This window comes from Haemaphysalis longicornis, unplaced genomic scaffold (genome assembly GCF_048455015.1).
Source record: "Haemaphysalis longicornis isolate Haplotype H1 unplaced genomic scaffold, Haemaphysalis longicornis Haplotype H1 scaffold_88, whole genome shotgun sequence".
NCBI lineage: Eukaryota > Metazoa > Arthropoda > Arachnida > Ixodida > Ixodidae > Haemaphysalis > Haemaphysalis longicornis.
Genome location: NW_027526456.1, coordinates 281327 through 304874, shown reverse-complemented (window position 1 = coordinate 304874; position 23548 = coordinate 281327). Strand labels below are relative to the sequence as shown.

At 54.4% G+C, this 23548-nt stretch overlaps 16 non-coding genes and 3 pseudogenes across 16 annotated transcripts; all 19 read left to right on the top strand.

The window, feature by feature from the left end:
- The first annotated feature begins 518 nt into the window (after positions 1-518).
- On the top strand, positions 519-637 carry LOC144151149 (5S ribosomal RNA). Its single transcript, XR_013318752.1, has one exon. It is a non-coding gene; the product is annotated as a 5S ribosomal RNA (ribosomal RNA).
- Positions 638-1173: 536 nt separating this feature from the next.
- LOC144151196 (5S ribosomal RNA) lies at positions 1174-1292 on the top strand. Its single transcript, XR_013318797.1, has one exon. It is a non-coding gene; the product is annotated as a 5S ribosomal RNA (ribosomal RNA).
- A 537-nt stretch (positions 1293-1829) lies between these two features.
- LOC144151148 (5S ribosomal RNA) lies at positions 1830-1948 on the top strand. The gene has a single exon (XR_013318751.1). It is a non-coding gene; the product is annotated as a 5S ribosomal RNA (ribosomal RNA).
- Positions 1949-7680: 5732 nt separating this feature from the next.
- Positions 7681-7799, top strand: LOC144151260 (5S ribosomal RNA; annotated as a pseudogene).
- A 537-nt stretch (positions 7800-8336) lies between these two features.
- Positions 8337-8455, top strand: LOC144151147 (5S ribosomal RNA). The gene has a single exon (XR_013318750.1). It is a non-coding gene; the product is annotated as a 5S ribosomal RNA (ribosomal RNA).
- Positions 8456-8992: 537 nt separating this feature from the next.
- LOC144151146 (5S ribosomal RNA) lies at positions 8993-9111 on the top strand. Its single transcript, XR_013318749.1, has one exon. It is a non-coding gene; the product is annotated as a 5S ribosomal RNA (ribosomal RNA).
- A 537-nt stretch (positions 9112-9648) lies between these two features.
- On the top strand, positions 9649-9767 carry LOC144151145 (5S ribosomal RNA). The gene has a single exon (XR_013318748.1). It is a non-coding gene; the product is annotated as a 5S ribosomal RNA (ribosomal RNA).
- A 537-nt stretch (positions 9768-10304) lies between these two features.
- Positions 10305-10423, top strand: LOC144151144 (5S ribosomal RNA). The gene has a single exon (XR_013318747.1). It is a non-coding gene; the product is annotated as a 5S ribosomal RNA (ribosomal RNA).
- A 537-nt stretch (positions 10424-10960) lies between these two features.
- Positions 10961-11079, top strand: LOC144151143 (5S ribosomal RNA). Its single transcript, XR_013318746.1, has one exon. It is a non-coding gene; the product is annotated as a 5S ribosomal RNA (ribosomal RNA).
- Positions 11080-11616: 537 nt separating this feature from the next.
- LOC144151142 (5S ribosomal RNA) lies at positions 11617-11735 on the top strand. The gene has a single exon (XR_013318745.1). It is a non-coding gene; the product is annotated as a 5S ribosomal RNA (ribosomal RNA).
- A 536-nt stretch (positions 11736-12271) lies between these two features.
- On the top strand, positions 12272-12390 carry LOC144151139 (5S ribosomal RNA). The gene has a single exon (XR_013318743.1). It is a non-coding gene; the product is annotated as a 5S ribosomal RNA (ribosomal RNA).
- Positions 12391-12927: 537 nt separating this feature from the next.
- On the top strand, positions 12928-13046 carry LOC144151138 (5S ribosomal RNA). Its single transcript, XR_013318742.1, has one exon. It is a non-coding gene; the product is annotated as a 5S ribosomal RNA (ribosomal RNA).
- Positions 13047-13583: 537 nt separating this feature from the next.
- Positions 13584-13702, top strand: LOC144151217 (5S ribosomal RNA; annotated as a pseudogene).
- Positions 13703-19077: 5375 nt separating this feature from the next.
- On the top strand, positions 19078-19196 carry LOC144151259 (5S ribosomal RNA; annotated as a pseudogene).
- A 535-nt stretch (positions 19197-19731) lies between these two features.
- Positions 19732-19850, top strand: LOC144151202 (5S ribosomal RNA). The gene has a single exon (XR_013318803.1). It is a non-coding gene; the product is annotated as a 5S ribosomal RNA (ribosomal RNA).
- Positions 19851-20385: 535 nt separating this feature from the next.
- Positions 20386-20504, top strand: LOC144151137 (5S ribosomal RNA). The gene has a single exon (XR_013318741.1). It is a non-coding gene; the product is annotated as a 5S ribosomal RNA (ribosomal RNA).
- Positions 20505-21041: 537 nt separating this feature from the next.
- On the top strand, positions 21042-21160 carry LOC144151136 (5S ribosomal RNA). Its single transcript, XR_013318740.1, has one exon. It is a non-coding gene; the product is annotated as a 5S ribosomal RNA (ribosomal RNA).
- Positions 21161-21695: 535 nt separating this feature from the next.
- On the top strand, positions 21696-21814 carry LOC144151135 (5S ribosomal RNA). The gene has a single exon (XR_013318739.1). It is a non-coding gene; the product is annotated as a 5S ribosomal RNA (ribosomal RNA).
- Positions 21815-22351: 537 nt separating this feature from the next.
- LOC144151134 (5S ribosomal RNA) lies at positions 22352-22470 on the top strand. Its single transcript, XR_013318738.1, has one exon. It is a non-coding gene; the product is annotated as a 5S ribosomal RNA (ribosomal RNA).
- The last annotated feature ends 1078 nt before the right edge of the window (positions 22471-23548 follow it).

Genomic DNA, 23548 nt, shown 5'->3' with positions numbered 1-23548 from the left:
ACTTTCCGTATTAATTTGCGTTCAAAGAGTTGTTTCTATTTTTTTTTTCCCCCACCAAGTTTCGTTTGCCCCCTGGCGGTGGCGGGGGCGCGGAAGGACCACTAGATGATGCTTCGCCGCAGCGCAGCGGGCGAGTTAGCCGATTTTCCACCCTTCGTTGGGCGCGGCGGATTACCTGTGACTGACTCGTCTTTCTATCTGCCCCTCAAAGGTCGTGAAAGCAGGCATTTCGCACTTCCGGAGCACCTGCGGCTAATGTGCGACAAACGGAAGCATTCCCCAACGTCTAGCCAGCGTGACCACAACGACTCAAGGCCACATTCGTTTCCAAAAGTGTTCCCCAAGTGCGCGCAGCAATGTTCGGCGACTTGAGGGCTTCGTGCGACGTCGCGGGATCCCTAGGATATGGAGTGATGTGTTGCGGCGGCCGTGTGTCCTGCCGAACAACAGGTGAAATGGTAGAGATGCTGGTTGTTGGTGTAATGTGTTATAAAAAGGCACGTAAGGCTTCGATTCTCGCCATCGGCCATACCATGCTGAATACGCCGGTTCTCGTCCGATCACCGAAGCTAAGCAGCATTGGGCTCGGTCAGTACTTGGGAGGGAGACCACCTGGGAACACCGAGTGCCGATGGCATCCTCTTTTGCTTTTTAAAACTTTCCGTATTAATTTGCGTTCAAAGAGTTGTTTCTATTTTTTTTTTCCCCACCAAGTTTCGTTTGCCCCCTGGCGGTGGCGGGGGCGCGGAAGGACCACTAGATGATGCTTCGCCGCAGCGCAGCGGGCGAGTTAGCCGATTTTCCACCCTTCGTTGGGCGCGGCGGATTACCTGTGACTGACTCGTCTTTCTATCTGCCCCTCGAAGGTCGTGAAAGCAGGCATTTCGCACTTCCGGAGCACCTGCGGCTAATGTGCGACAAACGGAAGCATTCCCCAACGTCTAGCCAGCGTGACCACAACGACTCAAGGCCACATTCGTTTCCAAAAGTGTTCCCCAAGTGCGCGCAGCAATGTTCGGCGACTTGAGGGCTTCGTGCGACGTCGCGGGATCCCTAGGATATGGAGTGATGTGTTGCGGCGGCCGTGTGTCCTGCCGAACAACAGGTGAAATGGTAGAGATGCTGGTTGTTGGTGTAATGTGTTATAAAAAGGCACGTAAGGCTTCGATTCTCGCCATCGGCCATACCATGCTGAATACGCCGGTTCTCGTCCGATCACCGAAGCTAAGCAGCATTGGGCTCGGTCAGTACTTGGGAGGGAGACCACCTGGGAACACCGAGAGCCGATGGCATCCTCTTTTGCTTTTTAAAACTTTCCGTATTAATTTGCGTTCAAAGAGTTGTTTCTATTTTTTTTTTTCCCCACCAAGTTTCGTTTGCCCCCTGGCGGTGGCGGGGGCGCGGAAGGACCACTAGATGATGCTTCGCCGCAGCGCAGCGGGCGAGTTAGCCGATTTTCCACCCTTCGTTGGGCGCGGCGGATTACCTGTGACTGACTCGTCTTTCTATCTGCCCCTCGAAGGTCGTGAAAGCAGGCATTTCGCACTTCCGGAGCACCTGCGGCTAATGTGCGACAAACGGAAGCATTCCCCAACGTCTAGCCAGCGTGACCACAACGACTCAAGGCCACATTCGTTTCCAAAAGTGTTCCCCAAGTGCGCGCAGCAATGTTCGGCGACTTGAGGGCTTCGTGCGACGTCGCGGGATCCCTAGGATATGGAGTGATGTGTTGCGGCGGCCGTGTGTCCTGCCGAACAACAGGTGAAATGGTAGAGATGCTGGTTGGTGGTGTAATGTGTTATAAAAAGGCACGTAAGGCTTCGATTCTCGCCATCGGCCATACCATGCTGAATACGCCGGTTCTCGTCCGATCACCGAAGCTAAGCAGCATTGGGCTCGGTCAGTACTTGGGAGGGAGACCACCTGGGAACACCGAGTGCCGATGGCATCCTCTTTTGCTTTTTAAAACTTTCCGTATTAATTTGCGTTCAAAGAGTTGTTTCTATTTTTTTTTTCCCCCACCAAGTTTCGTTTGCCCCCTGGCGGTGGCGGGGGCGCGGAAGGACCACTAGATGATGCTTCGCCGCAGCGCAGCGGGCGAGTTAGCCGATTTTCCACCCTTCGTTGGGCGCGGCGGATTACCTGTGACTGACTCGTCTTTCTATCTGCCCCTCGAAGGTCGTGAAAGCAGGCATTTCGCACTTCCGGAGCACCTGCGGCTAATGTGCGACAAACGGAAGCATTCCCCAACGTCTAGCCAGCGTGACCACAACGACTCAAGGCCACATTCGTTTCCAAAAGTGTTCCCCAAGTGCGCGCAGCAATGTTCGGCGACTTGAGGGCTTCGTGCGACGTCGCGGGATCCCTAGGATATGGAGTGATGTGTTGCGGCGGCCGTGTGTCCTGCCGAACAACAGGTGAAATGGTAGAGATGCTGGTTGTTGGTGTAATGTGTTATAAAAAGGCACGTAAGGCTTCGATTCTCGCCATCGGCCATACCATGCGCAGTCCCTCCCCAGCTCTCAGAGGGAGCAGTCATGGAGGGAAACGGCTCCTCGAGAGAGGAAGGTGCGCGTTCGTCAAACCGGTCCCCCGCACCGCCCTCCGTGCCCGCCGCTGCGACAGGCTACCGGACGCTGCTTCCGACCCTGCCGACAGGCAAGTTAAGCGAAAACTCTGTTTTCCTTCACGGCGATCCGTCGGCCCGGCCCTACAGGATCGATGACATAGCAGCGGCACTCAGCGCTACTACCGACCTGACGAAAATCACTGGACTGGGACCATTCCAATTCAATCACGTTTGGATGGTCACTTTCCAGACAGCAGAAGACATGGAGAGTCTGGCCTCGAAGGGCGAAATCGAGGCCAAAGGGAAGCGGTGCCTGGTGATCGACCCGAACAACCAGGAAAAAGCAGTGAAGCTTCACTGGGTGCCGACAACCGTGCCCAATGAACTCCTCGTGCGGCATTTGGAACGCTTCGGCGAAGTGAAGAGCATTTCGTTTGAAAAGTGGCGTCGCCCGGGCATGGGCCACATGGGGAGCACCACGAGAATAGTACAGATCGCCCCAAGGAACGTGAACTCTCTTGACGCGCTCCCCCATCAGGTGAAGATGTACGGGAACATGGTGCTCATAGAAGTTCCTGGCCGCCCCGCCATGTGTCTGCGCTGCCAGCAACTTGGCCACATGCGGAGGCAGTGCACAACACCTTGGTGCCGGGCCTGCCGTGGTTTTGGTCACGACAGTTCAGCGTGCGAACAAGGCTACGCGGCCAGGGCCAGAGGAATGCGCACGACCCAACCACTGGACGATTTCATGGACATCGAAGAAATCCAGGAGACGATGACCTCCCAGCCCTTCTCCCAGTCCGAGGTAACTCGTGCTGCCAAGAAAAACGAAAGAGACGAAGCCCCAGCCAACGCCTCCGCCCCAGGTGAGGTCACCACCACCAACAGCAGCAGCACGGAACGAGTTACTGCGGAGGAGAGAGACGCCGCGGTTGATCCAGTCGACAGTGACGCAGCCGCCGCCCCCTGTCCCCTCCAAAAGACCACACCGGAAATCGACGGGGTCCTGCAGACACAAAGCACCTTTCTCCCCCCGCCATTGTGCATCAGCGGGGCTCTCGGGACAGCGTCGGCGGAGCCGCCGACGGAGGGCAAGGAGGAGCAACTACTCGACGGCCCCGACAGAAGCGACGAAAACGCGACTCCCCCCTCGGGGGCTTCGAAGACGGCGGAGAGGAACAACAACAAGGGGGAGGCAAGCAACGAGGACGAAGATGTCAACGGGAAAGAAGACACCGCCGGCCAGCATGAAAGCGTCCAGTGCCACGCCGAACCCCCGGGACCACAACGAGGGCGGCGCACCCTTCGGAGGCAGGCAGGCCAAAAAGACGGCGCCATCCCAAGCGTCAATAATAGCGGCGGCGGCCGCGCTTAACCCGAAACAGGTGAGCCCTCTCCCCCCAGCGAGCGATGGCCGTTTCCAAACAAATTAGCAAATTAGCTTCCATTAACGTAGTCAGCCTTGTCTCCGCAAAACGGAGGCGCTGGCTCCTCGATCTTTTGAATGACCAAAGAATCGATGTGGCCCTCCTTCAAGAAACAAAAATTTCAACTGCTGATGACGCCAAAAATTTCGTGCGCTGCTTTGGACATGACTTTTGGTGTTTTCACACACGAACGCAAAGTCGTGCCGGCGGTACGGCAATTCTTATTCGGAAATCAGAATCCTGTAGCATTATCGACTGCGAACTGGGGGGAGATGGCCGATTCTCACTCGTTGACGCCATCTTGGGCGGTGAGATCACACGTTTCGTTTGTGTGTATGCCCCCAATGAACCCAAAGATCGGCAGGCTTTTTTTTCTACCCTTCGCCCAATCCTAAACGTGGCGGGAAATGTCGTTCTTGGGGGAGATTTTAACTGCGTACTAACCGCCAGCGACAGGGCGGGGAACCGTGGCAACGCCGACGTCGCGGCTCGCACACTGTCATCTGTACTACGCGAAAGCGACCTAACTGACGTGACACGTGATCGCGACTGGGGTGCACCCCACTACACGCGGTGGCGTGGCGCGTCCCAGGCACGGCTGGATCGCTTTTACGTTAGCGGCGACTTGCTACAGCGGGTAGCTAGCTACAATGTCATACCGATCGCCTTCTCCGACCATGGGCTGGTGTCCTGCTCAATATCAATGGGCCAGGCGCGCTCACAAACGAAGTCCAGCAGTCACTGGATAATGAACGCGAAGTGCATCGAACACCCTGATTTCACCGTAAGGGTAAGGGAGGCCTTGAAGATCTTGGAAGACAACTTAGATGATGATGCCGCGTGGGAAAGTTTCAAAACCACGGTTAAGGAAGTAGCCATGGAGATAGGTAGGCGTGAGGCGGCCGAACAGAGAGCCAACGAGCGGCGCCTTATGGAGACCCTCCGTGGCCTCATCGAGGCGGACGAAGAACGGCCGGGAGAGTTCCGAGAAGACATCCGCCTAACTAAAGAAGAGCTCCGGAGTGAGCTAGAGCGGCGATACTGGGGCGCCCTTGTCCGCAGCCGCGAGCAGAGGGTCGAGTACGAGGCGCAGCCGTCCAAGATCTTCCGAGCTTTCGAGCGCGAGCGCATCGCCCGCAAAAAGATCAACGAGGTCAGCCACGGTGGCGGAGTCGCGCAGGGGCAGAAGGAAGTGGCGGCAGCCTTTTGCGACTATTTTAAAGACCTTTTCCGGTCTAGACCGACGCCAGACGGCGTGCCCACCGAGGTACTCTCTTCCTTACCCTCAGTGCCGGATGACGCAAAAGACCTAATCAACGCGCCTATAACCGCGTGGGAGGTAGACCGCGAAATCAAAAAACTCCCTAAGAACAAGTCTCCAGGTCCGGACGGAATCATCGCCGAATTCTATCGGGCGTTTCGAAAAGAATTGGGCCCCATTCTAGTGACCGTTTTTGATAAATGCAGGCAGGAAGGTCGGCTCCTTCCCTCCATGCGGCAAAGTCACCTCGTTCTGATCCCCAAAGAGACCAGCTCCAAAGCTTTACCGGCCGTAACCGACTTTCGCCCAATCACACTCCTATCGACCGACTATAAGATACTCGCTAGGATCCTAGCTCGACGCCTCGAGATGGCCCTCCGAGGCGTGGTTGGTGAGCATCAAACCTGCGGGTTCAAAGGTCGCTCAATCAACACCAATTTACATCGGATGAGGACCGCCTGCGAGGCTGCAGAGATGGGCGTGATGCCTATTGCGATACTGCAACTGGATCTTCGAAAGGCCTTCGATCAAGTCGATCGGACATTTCTCTTCGCTCTACTTCAGCACTGCGGGATAGGGGAAACAATGATGAAATGGCTAGAAACGTGTTACGCAGACATCACAACAAGTGTGATGTTGGGGGGAGCACTCGGACCACCCATAGAGGTCAGCAGGTCGGTCCGCCAGGGATGTCCAATGTCTCCTGTCTTATTCGCGCTCTATCTGGAACCGCTCTGTCGAATGATCGCTACTTCCAATTCGATCAGGGGACTGGTCCTCGGGAATGAAGAACTCCGCGTGCTAGCATACGCGGACGACATCGCCGTCGTCTGCACATCACGAACCCAGGTGAGCGAGGTCGCGGAGCTCGCACGTCGCTTCTGCCGCTTCTCTGGAGCGGAGCTAAACCTCTCCAAATCGGAGGGGTACTGGCTGGGTGAATGGGAACTCAAGCCCCCCAGCTTCTGCGGCGCTCGCTGGAAGGATTCAATACACCGCTACCTGGGTGTGAACATGGCCCTATGGGAAGCCAACGCAGCCAGATGGCGACCTAGGCTAACGGCAGCGGAGGCCAAGTTGCAACCATGGAGAACACGCCACATCGCCTTGGTCGCCAGAGCACACATCTGCAACGTCGTAGTGTACCCGGCTACCCTATACTCGGCGCGAGTCACCTCCATCGACAAGAAATCGGTGAACAAGTTGCACCGACAATGGGCGGTCTTCGTCTGGCGCTCCTCGTACGAGCCTATGAGACGCACAAATCTCTTTTGGGGACTAGATGCCGGCGGCCTAGGTCTGGTCCACGTGGAGATTAAGCTGACAGTCCAACGTTTTATATATTTCCGAGACCAGTCCGACCCTTTTCTCCGTGGAGCACTCCAGTCAATCGGCTCTGCCCACATATCAAAGTGGCAGGTCACAACTGTCCAACTGCACCATGGCGCGCGAGCCGCCCCTTTCTATAGAGAAATCGCTGGCTCCATCGCCCTACTGGAACAGCAGTTTTCATGGGACTACCTCCTAGCAGTTAAGCCCCGCCGGCTATACCGCGACCTTCTCGCAAAGCTCCTTCCCCCACCCCTGTACCGACAGCCACCAGTCGAGGCGGCTAAGCGGGGCGTACTAAAGCGAATCATGTGCCTGCCGATTCCGACTGGGACGAAAAACTTTTTCTGCCGTTTCCACTTCGGGGTGCTACCGGTGGGATCACGACAGGAAGAACGTGGCTTCTTTCTGCCGCGCGGTGCGGGCTGCTTCCTGTGCGGGAGGTTGGAGACGGCGGAGCATGTGTTCCTAGAATGCAACACTGCACGTTATTTCTGGGACGAGGTGCAGTGTTTTCTGGGCGTCCACTGGGACTTTGACTGGGCAGGTCTCCGTTACCTGGACGTACCGATAGAACACTCGGAGCTGTGCGAATGCGTCATTACCCTTGGCCTACACGCACTGTGGCGTGCGCGAGTGGACGCGGTGGAGTGTACCCCCACCCCGAAGCCAGCGTGGAGGCACTTCGTCCACAAGATGGAGTGGACCGTCAGCGCGCTCGGGGCACCCGACTCAGACTCAGAACTAGGACAAGCCCTTGCGCGCTGCTGCCGTGCGACGGTAGCTTTTAAAACAAAGGAGCTGGAACGCTTTAAGTGGATATGAAGCCAGCAACAGGCTAGGCTGAAACGAAACACAACTCCCCCTTTTTCCTTTTTTACCCGTAAATGTGATCTCTATAGCGTATGAGTGTGATTTCTATTGAACAGCGTAACACGCCAGTCAGGAAAGTGGCATCAACAATGTAACAAAGGCAGCAGCATGTATAGTAGTGTGTCTTCCCCAGTACATATTTGCCCTGTGCCTTGCCCTGTACATATTTATGATGTAAATAAACCTGGTTTTGTTAAAAAAAAAAAAAAAAAAAAAAAAAAAAAATCGGCCATACCATGCTGAATACGCCGGTTCTCGTCCGATCACCGAAGCTAAGCAGCATTGGGCTCGGTCAGTACTTGGGAGGGAGACCACCTGGGAACACCGAGTGCCGATGGCATCCTCTTTTGCTTTTTAAAACTTTCCGTATTAATTTGCGTTCAAAGAGTTGTTTCTATTTTTTTTTTCCCCCACCAAGTTTCGTTTGCCCCCTGGCGGTGGCGGGGGCGCGGAAGGACCACTAGATGATGCTTCGCCGCAGCGCAGCGGGCGAGTTAGCCGATTTTCCACCCTTCGTTGGGCGCGGCGGATTACCTGTGACTGACTCGTCTTTCTATCTGCCCCTCGAAGGTCGTGAAAGCAGGCATTTCGCACTTCCGGAGCACCTGCGGCTAATGTGCGACAAACGGAAGCATTCCCCAACGTCTAGCCAGCGTGACCACAACGACTCAAGGCCACATTCGTTTCCAAAAGTGTTCCCCAAGTGCGCGCAGCAATGTTCGGCGACTTGAGGGCTTCGTGCGACGTCGCGGGATCCCTAGGATATGGAGTGATGTGTTGCGGCGGCCGTGTGTCCTGCCGAACAACAGGTGAAATGGTAGAGATGCTGGTTGTTGGTGTAATGTGTTATAAAAAGGCACGTAAGGCTTCGATTCTCGCCATCGGCCATACCATGCTGAATACGCCGGTTCTCGTCCGATCACCGAAGCTAAGCAGCATTGGGCTCGGTCAGTACTTGGGAGGGAGACCACCTGGGAACACCGAGTGCCGATGGCATCCTCTTTTGCTTTTTAAAACTTTCCGTATTAATTTGCGTTCAAAGAGTTGTTTCTATTTTTTTTTTCCCCCACCAAGTTTCGTTTGCCCCCTGGCGGTGGCGGGGGCGCGGAAGGACCACTAGATGATGCTTCGCCGCAGCGCAGCGGGCGAGTTAGCCGATTTTCCACCCTTCGTTGGGCGCGGCGGATTACCTGTGACTGACTCGTCTTTCTATCTGCCCCTCGAAGGTCGTGAAAGCAGGCATTTCGCACTTCCGGAGCACCTGCGGCTAATGTGCGACAAACGGAAGCATTCCCCAACGTCTAGCCAGCGTGACCACAACGACTCAAGGCCACATTCGTTTCCAAAAGTGTTCCCCAAGTGCGCGCAGCAATGTTCGGCGACTTGAGGGCTTCGTGCGACGTCGCGGGATCCCTAGGATATGGAGTGATGTGTTGCGGCGGCCGTGTGTCCTGCCGAACAACAGGTGAAATGGTAGAGATGCTGGTTGTTGGTGTAATGTGTTATAAAAAGGCACGTAAGGCTTCGATTCTCGCCATCGGCCATACCATGCTGAATACGCCGGTTCTCGTCCGATCACCGAAGCTAAGCAGCATTGGGCTCGGTCAGTACTTGGGAGGGAGACCACCTGGGAACACCGAGTGCCGATGGCATCCTCTTTTGCTTTTTAAAACTTTCCGTATTAATTTGCGTTCAAAGAGTTGTTTCTATTTTTTTTTTCCCCCACCAAGTTTCGTTTGCCCCCTGGCGGTGGCGGGGGCGCGGAAGGACCACTAGATGATGCTTCGCCGCAGCGCAGCGGGCGAGTTAGCCGATTTTCCACCCTTCGTTGGGCGCGGCGGATTACCTGTGACTGACTCGTCTTTCTATCTGCCCCTCAAAGGTCGTGAAAGCAGGCATTTCGCACTTCCGGAGCACCTGCGGCTAATGTGCGACAAACGGAAGCATTCCCCAACGTCTAGCCAGCGTGACCACAACGACTCAAGGCCACATTCGTTTCCAAAAGTGTTCCCCAAGTGCGCGCAGCAATGTTCGGCGACTTGAGGGCTTCGTGCGACGTCGCGGGATCCCTAGGATATGGAGTGATGTGTTGCGGCGGCCGTGTGTCCTACCGAACAACAGGTGAAATGGTAGAGATGCTGGTTGTTGGTGTAATGTGTTATAAAAAGGCACGTAAGGCTTCGATTCTCGCCATCGGCCATACCATGCTGAATACGCCGGTTCTCGTCCGATCACCGAAGCTAAGCAGCATTGGGCTCGGTCAGTACTTGGGAGGGAGACCACCTGGGAACACCGAGTGCCGATGGCATCCTCTTTTGCTTTTTAAAACTTTCCGTATTAATTTGCGTTCAAAGAGTTGTTTCTATTTTTTTTTTCCCCCACCAAGTTTCGTTTGCCCCCTGGCGGTGGCGGGGGCGCGGAAGGACCACTAGATGATGCTTCGCCGCAGCGCAGCGGGCGAGTTAGCCGATTTTCCACCCTTCGTTGGGCGCGGCGGATTACCTGTGACTGACTCGTCTTTCTATCTGCCCCTCGAAGGTCGTGAAAGCAGGCATTTCGCACTTCCGGAGCACCTGCGGCTAATGTGCGACAAACGGAAGCATTCCCCAACGTCTAGCCAGCGTGACCACAACGACTCAAGGCCACATTCGTTTCCAAAAGTGTTCCCCAAGTGCGCGCAGCAATGTTCGGCGACTTGAGGGCTTCGTGCGACGTCGCGGGATCCCTAGGATATGGAGTGATGTGTTGCGGCGGCCGTGTGTCCTGCCGAACAACAGGTGAAATGGTAGAGATGCTGGTTGTTGGTGTAATGTGTTATAAAAAGGCACGTAAGGCTTCGATTCTCGCCATCGGCCATACCATGCTGAATACGCCGGTTCTCGTCCGATCACCGAAGCTAAGCAGCATTGGGCTCGGTCAGTACTTGGGAGGGAGACCACCTGGGAACACCGAGTGCCGATGGCATCCTCTTTTGCTTTTTAAAACTTTCCGTATTAATTTGCGTTCAAAGAGTTGTTTCTATTTTTTTTTTCCCCCACCAAGTTTCGTTTGCCCCCTGGCGGTGGCGGGGGCGCGGAAGGACCACTAGATGATGCTTCGCCGCAGCGCAGCGGGCGAGTTAGCCGATTTTCCACCCTTCGTTGGGCGCGGCGGATTACCTGTGACTGACTCGTCTTTCTATCTGCCCCTCAAAGGTCGTGAAAGCAGGCATTTCGCACTTCCGGAGCACCTGCGGCTAATGTGCGACAAACGGAAGCATTCCCCAACGTCTAGCCAGCGTGACCACAACGACTCAAGGCCACATTCGTTTCCAAAAGTGTTCCCCAAGTGCGCGCAGCAATGTTCGGCGACTTGAGGGCTTCGTGCGACGTCGCGGGATCCCTAGGATATGGAGTGATGTGTTGCGGCGGCCGTGTGTCCTGCCGAACAACAGGTGAAATGGTAGAGATGCTGGTTGTTGGTGTAATGTGTTATAAAAAGGCACGTAAGGCTTCGATTCTCGCCATCGGCCATACCATGCTGAATACGCCGGTTCTCGTCCGATCACCGAAGCTAAGCAGCATTGGGCTCGGTCAGTACTTGGGAGGGAGACCACCTGGGAACACCGAGTGCCGATGGCATCCTCTTTTGCTTTTTAAAACTTTCCGTATTAATTTGCGTTCAAAGAGTTGTTTCTATTTTTTTTTTCCCCCACCAAGTTTCGTTTGCCCCCTGGCGGTGGCGGGGGCGCGGAAGGACCACTAGATGATGCTTCGCCGCAGCGCAGCGGGCGAGTTAGCCGATTTTCCACCCTTCGTTGGGCGCGGCGGATTACCTGTGACTGACTCGTCTTTCTATCTGCCCCTCGAAGGTCGTGAAAGCAGGCATTTCGCACTTCCGGAGCACCTGCGGCTAATGTGCGACAAACGGAAGCATTCCCCAACGTCTAGCCAGCGTGACCACAACGACTCAAGGCCACATTCGTTTCCAAAAGTGTTCCCCAAGTGCGCGCAGCAATGTTCGGCGACTTGAGGGCTTCGTGCGACGTCGCGGGATCCCTAGGATATGGAGTGATGTGTTGCGGCGGCCGTGTGTCCTGCCGAACAACAGGTGAAATGGTAGAGATGCTGGTTGTTGGTGTAATGTGTTATAAAAAGGCACGTAAGGCTTCGATTCTCGCCATCGGCCATACCATGCTGAATACGCCGGTTCTCGTCCGATCACCGAAGCTAAGCAGCATTGGGCTCGGTCAGTACTTGGGAGGGAGACCACCTGGGAACACCGAGTGCCGATGGCATCCTCTTTTGCTTTTTAAAACTTTCCGTATTAATTTGCGTTCAAAGAGTTGTTTCTATTTTTTTTTCCCCCACCAAGTTTCGTTTGCCCCCTGGCGGTGGCGGGGGCGCGGAAGGACCACTAGATGATGCTTCGCCGCAGCGCAGCGGGCGAGTTAGCCGATTTTCCACCCTTCGTTGGGCGCGGCGGATTACCTGTGACTGACTCGTCTTTCTATCTGCCCCTCGAAGTTCGTGAAAGCAGGCATTTCGCACTTCCGGAGCACCTGCGGCTAATGTGCGACAAACGGAAGCATTCCCCAACGTCTAGCCAGCGTGACCACAACGACTCAAGGCCACATTCGTTTCCAAAAGTGTTCCCCAAGTGCGCGCAGCAATGTTCGGCGACTTGAGGGCTTCGTGCGACGTCGCGGGATCCCTAGGATATGGAGTGATGTGTTGCGGCGGCCGTGTGTCCTGCCGAACAACAGGTGAAATGGTAGAGATGCTGGTTGTTGGTGTAATGTGTTATAAAATGGCACGTAAGGCTTCGATTCTCGCCATCGGCCATACCATGCTGAATACGCCGGTTCTCGTCCGATCACCGAAGCTAAGCAGCATTGGGCTCGGTCAGTACTTGGGAGGGAGACCACCTGGGAACACCGAGTGCCGATGGCATCCTCTTTTGCTTTTTAAAACTTTCCGTATTAATTTGCGTTCAAAGAGTTGTTTCTATTTTTTTTTTTCCCCACCAAGTTTCGTTTGCCCCCTGGCGGTGGCGGGGGCGCGGAAGGACCACTAGATGATGCTTCGCCGCAGCGCAGCGGGCGAGTTAGCCGATTTTCCACCCTTCGTTGGGCGCGGCGGATTACCTGTGACTGACTCGTCTTTCTATCTGCCCCTCGAAGGTCGTGAAAGCAGGCATTTCGCACTTCCGGAGCACCTGCGGCTAATGTGCGACAAACGGAAGCATTCCCCAACGTCTAGCCAGCGTGACCACAACGACTCAAGGCCACATTCGTTTCCAAAAGTGTTCCCCAAGTGCGCGCAGCAATGTTCGGCGACTTGAGGGCTTCGTGCGACGTCGCGGGATCCCTAGGATATGGAGTGATGTGTTGCGGCGGCCGTGTGTCCTGCCGAACAACAGGTGAAATGGTAGAGATGCTGGTTGTTGGTGTAATGTGTTATAAAAAGGCACGTAAGGCTTCGATTCTCGCCATCGGCCATACCATGCTGAATACGCCGGTTCTCGTCCGATCACCGAAGCTAAGCAGCATTGGGCTCGGTCAGTACTTGGGAGGGAGACCACCTGGGAACACCGAGTGCCGATGGCATCCTCTTTTGCTTTTTAAAACTTTCCGTATTAATTTGCGTTCAAAGAGTTGTTTCTATTTTTTTTTTCCCCCACCAAGTTTCGTTTGCCCCCTGGCGGTGGCGGGGGCGCGGAAGGACCACTAGATGATGCTTCGCCGCAGCGCAGCGGGCGAGTTAGCCGATTTTCCACCCTTCGTTGGGCGCGGCGGATTACCTGTGACTGACTCGTCTTTCTATCTGCCCCTCAAAGGTCGTGAAAGCAGGCATTTCGCACTTCCGGAGCACCTGCGGCTAATGTGCGACAAACGGAAGCATTCCCCAACGTCTAGCCAGCGTGACCACAACGACTCAAGGCCACATTCGTTTCCAAAAGTGTTCCCCAAGTGCGCGCAGCAATGTTCGGCGACTTGAGGGCTTCGTGCGACGTCGCGGGATCCCTAGGATATGGAGTGATGTGTTGCGGCGGCCGTGTGTCCTGCCGAACAACAGGTGAAATGGTAGAGATGCTGGTTGTTGGTGTAATGTGTTATAAAAAGGCACGTAAGGCTTCGATTCTCGCCATCGGCCATACCATGCTGAATACGCCGGTTCTCGTCCGATCACCGAAGCTAAGCAGCATTGGGCTCGGTCAGTACTTGGGAGGGAGACCACCTGGGAACACCGAGTGCCGGCATCCTCTTTTGCTTTTTAAAACTTTCCGTATTAATTTGCGTTCAAAGAGTTGTTTCTATTTTTTTTTTCCCCCACCAAGTTTCGTTTGCCCCCTGGCGGTGGCGGGGGCGCGGAAGGACCACTAGATGATGCTTCGCCGCAGCGCAGCGGGCGAGTTAGCCGATTTTCCACCCTTCGTTGGGCGCGGCGGATTACCTGTGACTGACTCGTCTTTCTATCTGCCCCTCAAAGGTCGTGAAAGCAGGCATTTCGCACTTCCGGAGCACCTGCGGCTAATGTGCGACAAACGGAAGCATTCCCCAACGTCTAGCCAGCGTGACCACAACGACTCAAGGCCACATTCGTTTCCAAAAGTGTTCCCCAAGTGCGCGCAGCAATGTTCGGCGACTTGAGGGCTTCGTGCGACGTCGCGGGATCCCTAGGATATGGAGTGATGTGTTGCGGCGGCCGTGTGTCCTGCCGAACAACAGGTGAAATGGTAGAGATGCTGGTTGTTGGTGTAATGTGTTATAAAAAGGCACGTAAGGCTTCGATTCTCGCCATCGGCATGCGATGGCTAGCTCCGCAGGAGTAGGGGCGAGCGGAGGCGCCGGACCGGTTTCGCGGGCGGCCGGCCGGCCCGCCGGCTACCGCTTCCTTCTGCCGACGCTCTCGGCGAGGCCTTCGATGAAGGCGTGCGTCGTTCTTCATTGCGACTTGGAGGGACGGCCCTACCGCATCGAAGATTTCCGGACCCCCCTCGAGGAGCTCGGCGTCATCAGAGCGGTGAGCGGTATTGGACCGTATCAGATGAGCCATGTGTGGCTTGTCAAGTTACGAACGGCGGAGGCGAAAGAGACGCTCGTTAGGAGCGGTGGAATTCAGGTGAAAGGGCGCTATTGCGCGGTGATAGATCCAGCGAGGCAGGAGCTAACAGTCAAGGTGCACTGGGTGCCCTTTGACGACCCGGATGAAGCGGTTAGAGATATTTTGTGCGAGTTTGGGGAAGTAAAGGAAGTCAAGAGAGAAGAGTGGAAGGTGGCGGGTTTTGATTTGCCTGATTCCACCACGAGGACGGTGCGAATGACCCTGCACGAAGGCATCACGCCGGACTCAATCCCCGAGCTGTTCGCGTACGGGGAAGGGTCGGTGTTGTGTGTAGTGCCGGGTCGAGCCCCCACGTGCCTGCGATGCAGGATGAGGGGCCACATCAGGCGCGACTGCCAGACCCCGCAGTGTGTGAAGTGTCGCGGGTTTGGGCACACTCGTCAGGACTGCGTGCGCACGTATGCGCGCGTAGCCGGCAATGGGCGAGCGAGTGACACCACGAGCAACCTCATGGACGAGGAGGAAGCGGAGAACGCGGCGACCGCGTCGTCGAGCGCGCCCAACAACGAGCGCAACAGTGCCGGAATTACAGCCCCGGCGGAGACCACCGAAACAACAACGAACGACGACGGAGCCAAGATGGCCGCGAAAGCAGCTACGGTCGAGGGAGACACCGAGGAAGCCGGAAAGCATGGCGAAAAGGAGCAGGAGGGAGAGCCTGCAAACCCAATGCTGGAGGAGAGCGAGGATGTACAGGAAGAGGAGGTGAGACAGACGGGAGAGGAGGAGAGCGACAGCGGGGTTGCCATGGAAGTGTCGCAGGCCAGCGCGAAGCGTCCCCGCGAGAAAGGAGAGGAGGTTGTCGCGGCGCAACGGCTGCGGAGCCTCGAACATGAATGGAAGACGGCGACGGGGAAGAAGGGGAAATACCTTCCTACCCCGAGAACGGCGTGTCGTGATCGCGAACTCCCAGCAACAGGCGACAGCGCGGGTGAACATCCGCCGCCCAGCCAAAAGTGAGTCGTCGTGCCGGTTTCGGGTGGTCAATGGGTGTGCGAGTGTGAACAATCTCTCCCGCGCTTGCGTCAGGAGTGTCGTCTTTTGGCGGCCCACTACGTGTGGGCACGCTTAATGTGCGTGGACTGAGCTGCAGGCGAAGACAATACCAGGTGCGGCGGCTGCTTCACGAGAGAGAATTGGACGTGGTCGCCATCCAAGAGACCAAGGTAGATAGCGAAAGCGGTACAGACTGCATGGTTGCCCCGTTTCGAGCGCGTTTTAACGTTTGTGTTAGCCATGCATCTGGAAACTCTGCAGGCTGCTGCGTATTTGTTAGAATTGCGGCCGACATTGATGTTCAGAGTGTTGTTGTAGGCAACCAAGGTAGATTTGTTGTATGTGATTTTTCTAGGGGCATTTATAGCTGTCGCGTTGTGTGTCTGTATGCCCCTACGAGGGTCAAGGAGAGGCTGGAATTTTTTCGGGACATCGAGCCCCTTATAGATTGTAACAGACATATTTTTGTTTTGGGGGATTTCAACTGTGTGTAGGAGGACGACGACCGCCTGGGTGGTGTAAAGCGTAGGGATGAGAGTGCCGACTTTCTCGCTGGATTGATAGCGCGGTTACAGTTGGCCGACGCCGCGCACCTAGCCAGGGGGGGAAAATGTAGCAGTTTTACCCACCATCAGGGGGCTAGCCAAGCGCGACTTGACAGGATTTATGTGTCGGCAGAACTAGCAGTACTCTGTAATAATTATTCCGTCGAACCGGTGTCCTTCAGTGACCATAGCCTGGTCACACTTACATTAGGGCAAAAGAAAAAGAGGAGGCTCTGCTATGAAACGTGGAAATTTAATGCTCGATTACTAGAGGATGAGGGGTTTGTTGAGTCGACGAGGGAAGCTGTTGTATCATTGTCATCAGACGATAGCAGGAGTAGTGAAGAGAAGTGGGAGCTTTTTAAACAGAGTGTAAAAATGAAAGCTATAGAAAGGGGCAGTGTAATTCAATGCCAAGCTCGTAAGGAGGAAAATAGTTTAAGACAGCACTTGGCGAAATTACTTAGAGTAGAAGAAGATAGGTCTGATACCTTCACAGCAGATGTTAGAGACATAAAGCATAAATTAGAACTAATAGATGAACAAAAATACAAAGGTGCAGTCATCCGGGCGAGGTCAGAGAAATTGTTAGGAGGAGAAGCGCCAACCAAACGAGCCTTATCAGACGAGAAGCTGTACGCGCGCAAAAACGAAATAACCGAAATAGAATACAAAGGCATGGTGAGAAACGACCAGGAGTCCATCCAGAAAGCTTTCGAGGAGCACTATGCTCAGCTCTTTTCTCTACAGAGTCCCTCCAAAAGTGGGTTTGAGGCAGAATTCCTATCTTGTTTACCGAAACTAGAGTCTGTAGAAACAGAATCGTTGGAACTAGAAGTTAGTGTTGCAGAGATAATTAAGGCTATAGAAGACTTGAATCCAGGTAAATCGCCAGGACCTGACGGCCTCACGGCCGCTTTCTATAAGGAATTTAAATGTGAAACGGCATCCGCCTTGCAAAGAGTGTTCTCTGAAGCGTTGGAGAAGGGGGCGTTGCCAGTTTCTTTTTCTAGAGCACACACAATTTTGTTCCCCAAGTGTGAAGATGAAGTGAAACTGCAGAATGTAAATGGCTATAGGCCGATAACACTCACCAATGTAGACTATAAAATATTCATGAAGGTCCTCGCAAATAGGTTGCAAACTGTAATAGGAAATATCGTAGGAGGCCACCAAACGTGTGGTATAAGAGGCAGGTCAATATTCACGAACATCCACGTTGCAAGAAGCATTTTTGAATATTGCGATAGCGAGGCTCTCAGAGTGGCTATGTTGCAAATTGATCTCTCGAAAGCCTTTGATCGCGTCCCGCACGAAGTTCTTTTTTCTATCTTAGAGTATGTGGGGCTGGGATCAGTGCTGTGTAAGGGAGTGCGTATGGCGTATTTAAACTGTACAACGAGTCTCATAGTTAATGGCGAGCTTTCGAGGCGCATAGATGTCCGCTCGTCTGTCAGGCAGGGCTGTCCGATGTCGCCGTTGTTGTTTTCCTTGTTCTTGGAGCCCTTGTGCAGGAAAATTCTAAGTAGCGACAAGGTCAATGGTTTTGAGGTAGAGTCGAGTGAGGTGCGCATACTAGCATATGCAGATGATGTGGCTATTTTTGCCACAGACGAAGAAAGTGTTCGCGGGGCTATGTCCATCACACAGAGATATTGCGATATGAGCGGAAGTGTAATAAACAGGGATAAGTGTCTGGGGGTGTGGCATGGGGTCTGGGATGAGCCTCCCACTGTTTTCGAGAATATTCGCTGGGAGACTACACCAACTACGTACCTAGGCGTACCTTTAGACCGGTACAAAGAAAACACTAAATTTTGGAACGAAAAGGCGTCAGAGGTTCGGGCCCAGACAGAGCGGTGGGCGGGGAGAGATCTGTCAATTTTTGCCCGCGCCACTGTTTGTAACGTTTTCCTGGCGGCAAAGATTTGGTACGTGCTACAGGCGTTGTTTTGCACGAGAGCAAATCTTCAGCTGTTCCACCGAGTGTTCGCCACATTTGTGTGGAACTCAGCGTGGGAGCGCACAGCGAGAACAAACTTGTTTCGTACGGTGGGCAGTGGAGGTGTCGGTCTGGGGCACCTATTCTTGAGACAGGTCGTTTCGCGTTTCATGTTCCTCAGGGATCAAAACGACCCATTCCTACGCACGTACATGCAGGTCATGTTGGCTGGCGAACTCCCCAACTTCGTTGTGTCATCGTGTGTGGGAATGTCGAGAGTGTCGTCGCGTTATCTGCGGGAGGTTGTGTTGTGTTTTAATTTTTTAGCATGTAGGTTTTCGTTAGAGTACTTGAGCAGTGTTAGTAGACGTGTTTTGTATAAAGACTTAGTGAGTGTTGTTTTCCCTGTTCCTTTTTATAGAAGTATGTACGCAGGCCGCCCCGGCCAGAATGTGCTAAAACGCGTAAAAAAGATGTGGTTGCCGCCGGGAGTAAAGACTTTCTTTTTTAACCTACATTCTGGCACGCTACCTGTACTAGTGTGGATGCAGGAGAAAGGTATGCTCGTGCCATGGGGCACAGACTGCAGGTTGTGCAAGAAGCCGGAGACCGTAGAGCATGTGTTTATTGACTGTTGGGACGCCGTGTTTTATTGGGACGTCCTTCAGCGCACGCTGCAGAAGGACCTCCCAATAGACGCCTACGGGATCCGGTTTCTTCCAGTTGTAAATAACGAATACCCATACGACGCGATCATGCTCTTGGGGCTGCATAGTATCTGGCGGAGCCGTATGGCTGTCAGAAACAGCGACCCAAGGGCCCGGTCTGTTGAAGAGTACTTTGTCGAAAGTGTGTCAAGAATACGTGAAGTGATGGAAAAGGAAAAAGTGGACGAGGAAGTGTTGTCATTGTTCAGTGAACTGACTAAGATGAAAGTGCACTGGTTCTCCAGGTAATACCTGGAGCAGTTAGTGTTTGTATAGTTTTATTTTGTTATGCTTTGTACGGCAATAAAGAAAAAAAAAAAAAAAAATCGGCCATACCATGCTGAATACGCCGGTTCTCGTCCGATCACCGAAGCTAAGCAGCATTGGGCTCGGTCAGTACTTGGGAGGGAGACCACCTGGGAACACCGAGTGCCGATGGCATCCTCTTTTGCTTTTTAAAACTTTCCGTATTAATTTGCGTTCAAAGAGTTGTTTCTATTTTTTTTTCCCCACCAAGTTTCGTTTGCCCCCTGGCGGTGGCGGGGGCGCGGAAGGACCACTAGATGATGCTTCGCCGCAGCGCAGCGGGCGAGTTAGCCGATTTTCCACCCTTCGTTGGGCGCGGCGGATTACCTGTGACTGACTCGTCTTTCTATCTGCCCCTCGAAGTTCGTGAAAGCAGGCATTTCGCACTTCCGGAGCACCTGCGGCTAATGTGCGACAAACGGAAGCATTCCCCAACGTCTAGCCAGCGTGACCACAACGACTCAAGGCCACATTCGTTTCCAAAAGTGTTCCCCAAGTGCGCGCAGCAATGTTCGGCGACTTGAGGGCTTCGTGCGACGTCGCGGGATCCCTAGGATATGGAGTGATGTGTTGCGGCGGCCGTGTGTCCTGCCGAACAACAGGTGAAATGGTAGAGATGCTGGTTGTTGGTGTAATGTGTTATAAAATGGCACGTAAGGCTTCGATTCTCGCCATCGGCCATACCATGCTGAATACGCCGGTTCTCGTCCGATCTCCGAAGCTAAGCAGCATTGGGCTCGGTCAGTACTTGGGAGGGAGACCACCTGGGAACACCGAGTGCCGATGGCATCCTCTTTTGCTTTTTAAAACTTTCCGTATTAATTTGCGTTCAAAGAGTTGTTTCTATTTTTTTTTCCCCACCAAGTTTCGTTTGCCCCCTGGCGGTGGCGGGGGCGCGGAAGGACCACTAGATGATGCTTCGCCGCAGCGCAGCGGGCGAGTTAGCCGATTTTCCACCCTTCGTTGGGCGCGGCGGATTACCTGTGACTGACTCGTCTTTCTATCTGCCCCTCGAAGGTCGTGAAAGCAGGCATTTCGCACTTCCGGAGCACCTGCGGCTAATGTGCGACAAACGGAAGCATTCCCCAACGTCTAGCCAGCGTGACCACAACGACTCAAGGCCACATTCGTTTCCAAAAGTGTTCCCCAAGTGCGCGCAGCAATGTTCGGCGACTTGAGGGCTTCGTGCGACGTCGCGGGATCCCTAGGATATGGAGTGATGTGTTGCGGCGGCCGTGTGTCCTGCCGAACAACAGGTGAAATGGTAGAGATGCTGGTTGTTGGTGTAATGTGTTATAAAAAGGCACGTAAGGCTTCGATTCTCGCCATCGGCCATACCATGCTGAATACGCCGGTTCTCGTCCGATCACCGAAGCTAAGCAGCATTGGGCTCGGTCAGTACTTGGGAGGGAGACCACCTGGGAACACCGAGTGCCGATGGCATCCTCTTTTGCTTTTTAAAACTTTCCGTATTAATTTGCGTTCAAAGAGTTGTTTCTATTTTTTTTTTCCCCCACCAAGTTTCGTTTGCCCCCTGGCGGTGGCGGGGGCGCGGAAGGACCACTAGATGATGCTTCGCCGCAGCGCAGCGGGCGAGTTAGCCGATTTTCCACCCTTCGTTGGGCGCGGCGGATTACCTGTGACTGACTCGTCTTTCTATCTGCCCCTCGAAGGTCGTGAAAGCAGGCATTTCGCACTTCCGGAGCACCTGCGGCTAATGTGCGACAAACGGAAGCATTCCCCAACGTCTAGCCAGCGTGACCACAACGACTCAAGGCCACATTCGTTTCCAAAAGTGTTCCCCAAGTGCGCGCAGCAATGTTCGGCGACTTGAGGGCTTCGTGCGACGTCGCGGGATCCCTAGGATATGGAGTGATGTGTTGCGGCGGCCGTGTGTCCTGCCGAACAACAGGTGAAATGGTAGAGATGCTGGTTGTTGGTGTAATGTGTTATAAAATGGCACGTAAGGCTTCGATTCTCGCCATCGGCCATACCATGCTGAATACGCCGGTTCTCGTCCGATCACCGAAGCTAAGCAGCATTGGGCTCGGTCAGTACTTGGGAGGGAGACCACCTGGGAACACCGAGTGCCGATGGCATCCTCTTTTGCTTTTTAAAACTTTCCGTATTAATTTGCGTTCAAAGAGTTGTTTCTATTTTTTTTTCCCCACCAAGTTTCGTTTGCCCCCTGGCGGTGGCGGGGGCGCGGAAGGACCACTAGATGATGCTTCGCCGCAGCGCAGCGGGCGAGTTAGCCGATTTTCCACCCTTCGTTGGGCGCGGCGGATTACCTGTGACTGACTCGTCTTTCTATCTGCCCCTCGAAGGTCGTGAAAGCAGGCATTTCGCACTTCCGGAGCACCTGCGGCTAATGTGCGACAAACGGAAGCATTCCCCAACGTCTAGCCAGCGTGACCACAACGACTCAAGGCCACATTCGTTTCCAAAAGTGTTCCCCAAGTGCGCGCAGCAATGTTCGGCGACTTGAGGGCTTCGTGCGACGTCGCGGGATCCCTAGGATATGGAGTGATGTGTTGCGGCGGCCGTGTGTCCTGCCGAACAACAGGTGAAATGGTAGAGATGCTGGTTGTTGGTGTAATGTGTTATAAAAAGGCACGTAAGGCTTCGATTCTCGCCATCGGCCATACCATGCTGAATACGCCGGTTCTCGTCCGATCACCGAAGCTAAGCAGCATTGGGCTCGGTCAGTACTTGGGAGGGAGACCACCTGGGAACACCGAGTGCCGATGGCATCCTCTTTTGCTTTTTAAAACTTTCCGTATTAATTTGCGTTCAAAGAGTTGTTTCTATTTTTTTTTTCCCCCACCAAGTTTCGTTTGCCCCCTGGCGGTGGCGGGGGCGCGGAAGGACCACTAGATGATGCTTCGCCGCAGCGCAGCGGGCGAGTTAGCCGATTTTCCACCCTTCGTTGGGCGCGGCGGATTACCTGTGACTGACTCGTCTTTCTATCTGCCCCTCGAAGGTCGTGAAAGCAGGCATTTCGCACTTCCGGAGCACCTGCGGCTAATGTGCGACAAACGGAAGCATTCCCCAACGTCTAGCCAGCGTGACCACAACGACTCAAGGCCACATTCGTTTCCAAAAGTGTTCCCCAAGTGCGCGCAGCAATGTTCGGCGACTTGAGGGCTTCGTGCGACGTCGCGGGATCCCTAGGATATGGAGTGATGTGTTGCGGCGGCCGTGTGTCCTGCCGAACAACAGGTGAAATGGTAGAGATGCTGGTTGTTGGTGTAATGTGTTATAAAAAGGCACGTAAGGCTTCGATTCTCGCCATCGGCCATACCATGCTGAATACGCCGGTTCTCGTCCGATCACCGAAGCTAAGCAGCATTGGGCTCGGTCAGTACTTGGGAGGGAGACCACCTGGGAACACCGAGTGCCGATGGCATCCTCTTTTGCTTTTTAAAACTTTCCGTATTAATTTGCGTTCAAAGAGTTGTTTCTATTTTTTTTTTCCCCCACCAAGTTTCGTTTGCCCCCTGGCGGTGGCGGGGGCGCGGAAGGACCACTAGATGATGCTTCGCCGCAGCGCAGCGGGCGAGTTAGCCGATTTTCCACCCTTCGTTGGGCGCGGCGGATTACCTGTGACTGACTCGTCTTTCTATCTGCCCCTCGAAGGTCGTGAAAGCAGGCATTTCGCACTTCCGGAGCACCTGCGGCTAATGTGCGACAAACGGAAGCATTCCCCAACGTCTAGCCAGCGTGACCACAACGACTCAAGGCCACATTCGTTTCCAAAAGTGTTCCCCAAGTGCGCGCAGCAATGTTCGGCGACTTGAGGGCTTCGTGCGACGTCGCGGGATCCCTAGGATATGGAGTGATGTGTTGCGGCGGCCGTGTGTCCTGCCGAACAACAGGTGAAATGGTAGAGATGCTGGTTGTTGGTGTAATGTGTTATAAAAAGGCACGTAAGGCTTCGATTCTCGCCATCGGCCATACCATGCTCACTCGCCGACCGGTTCTCGTAGGGAGCGGTCGCGCGATGGCGAGCTCCGCAGGAGTACGAGGGAGCGGAGGCGCCGAACCGGTTTCGCCGCGGAGCGGGCCGCCCGCCGGCTATCGATTCCTGCTGCCCGCGCTGCCGGCGAACGAAGGGATGAAGGCCTGCGTTGTACTGCACGGAGATCTCGACGCACGGCCGTACCGCATCGAGGACTTTCGTGCACCCCTGGAGGAACTCGGCGTCATAAAGGCGGTGAGTGGTATAGGGCCCTACCAAATGAGCCACGTGTGGCTCGTGAAGTTGAGGTCGGCACAGGCGAAGGAGGCACTCGTGAGGAGCTCAGGACTCAAGGTAAAGGGACGCTATTGCGCAGTGATAGACCCTGCGAAGCAAGAAGTCACCTTAAAGCTGCATTGGGTCCCGTTCGACGACCCAAATGAAGCGGTAGTAAGGTTGTTACAGGATTTCGGAGAAGTGAAAGAAGTAAAGTTGGACGAGTGGAGGGTGCCAGGTTTCGATCTCC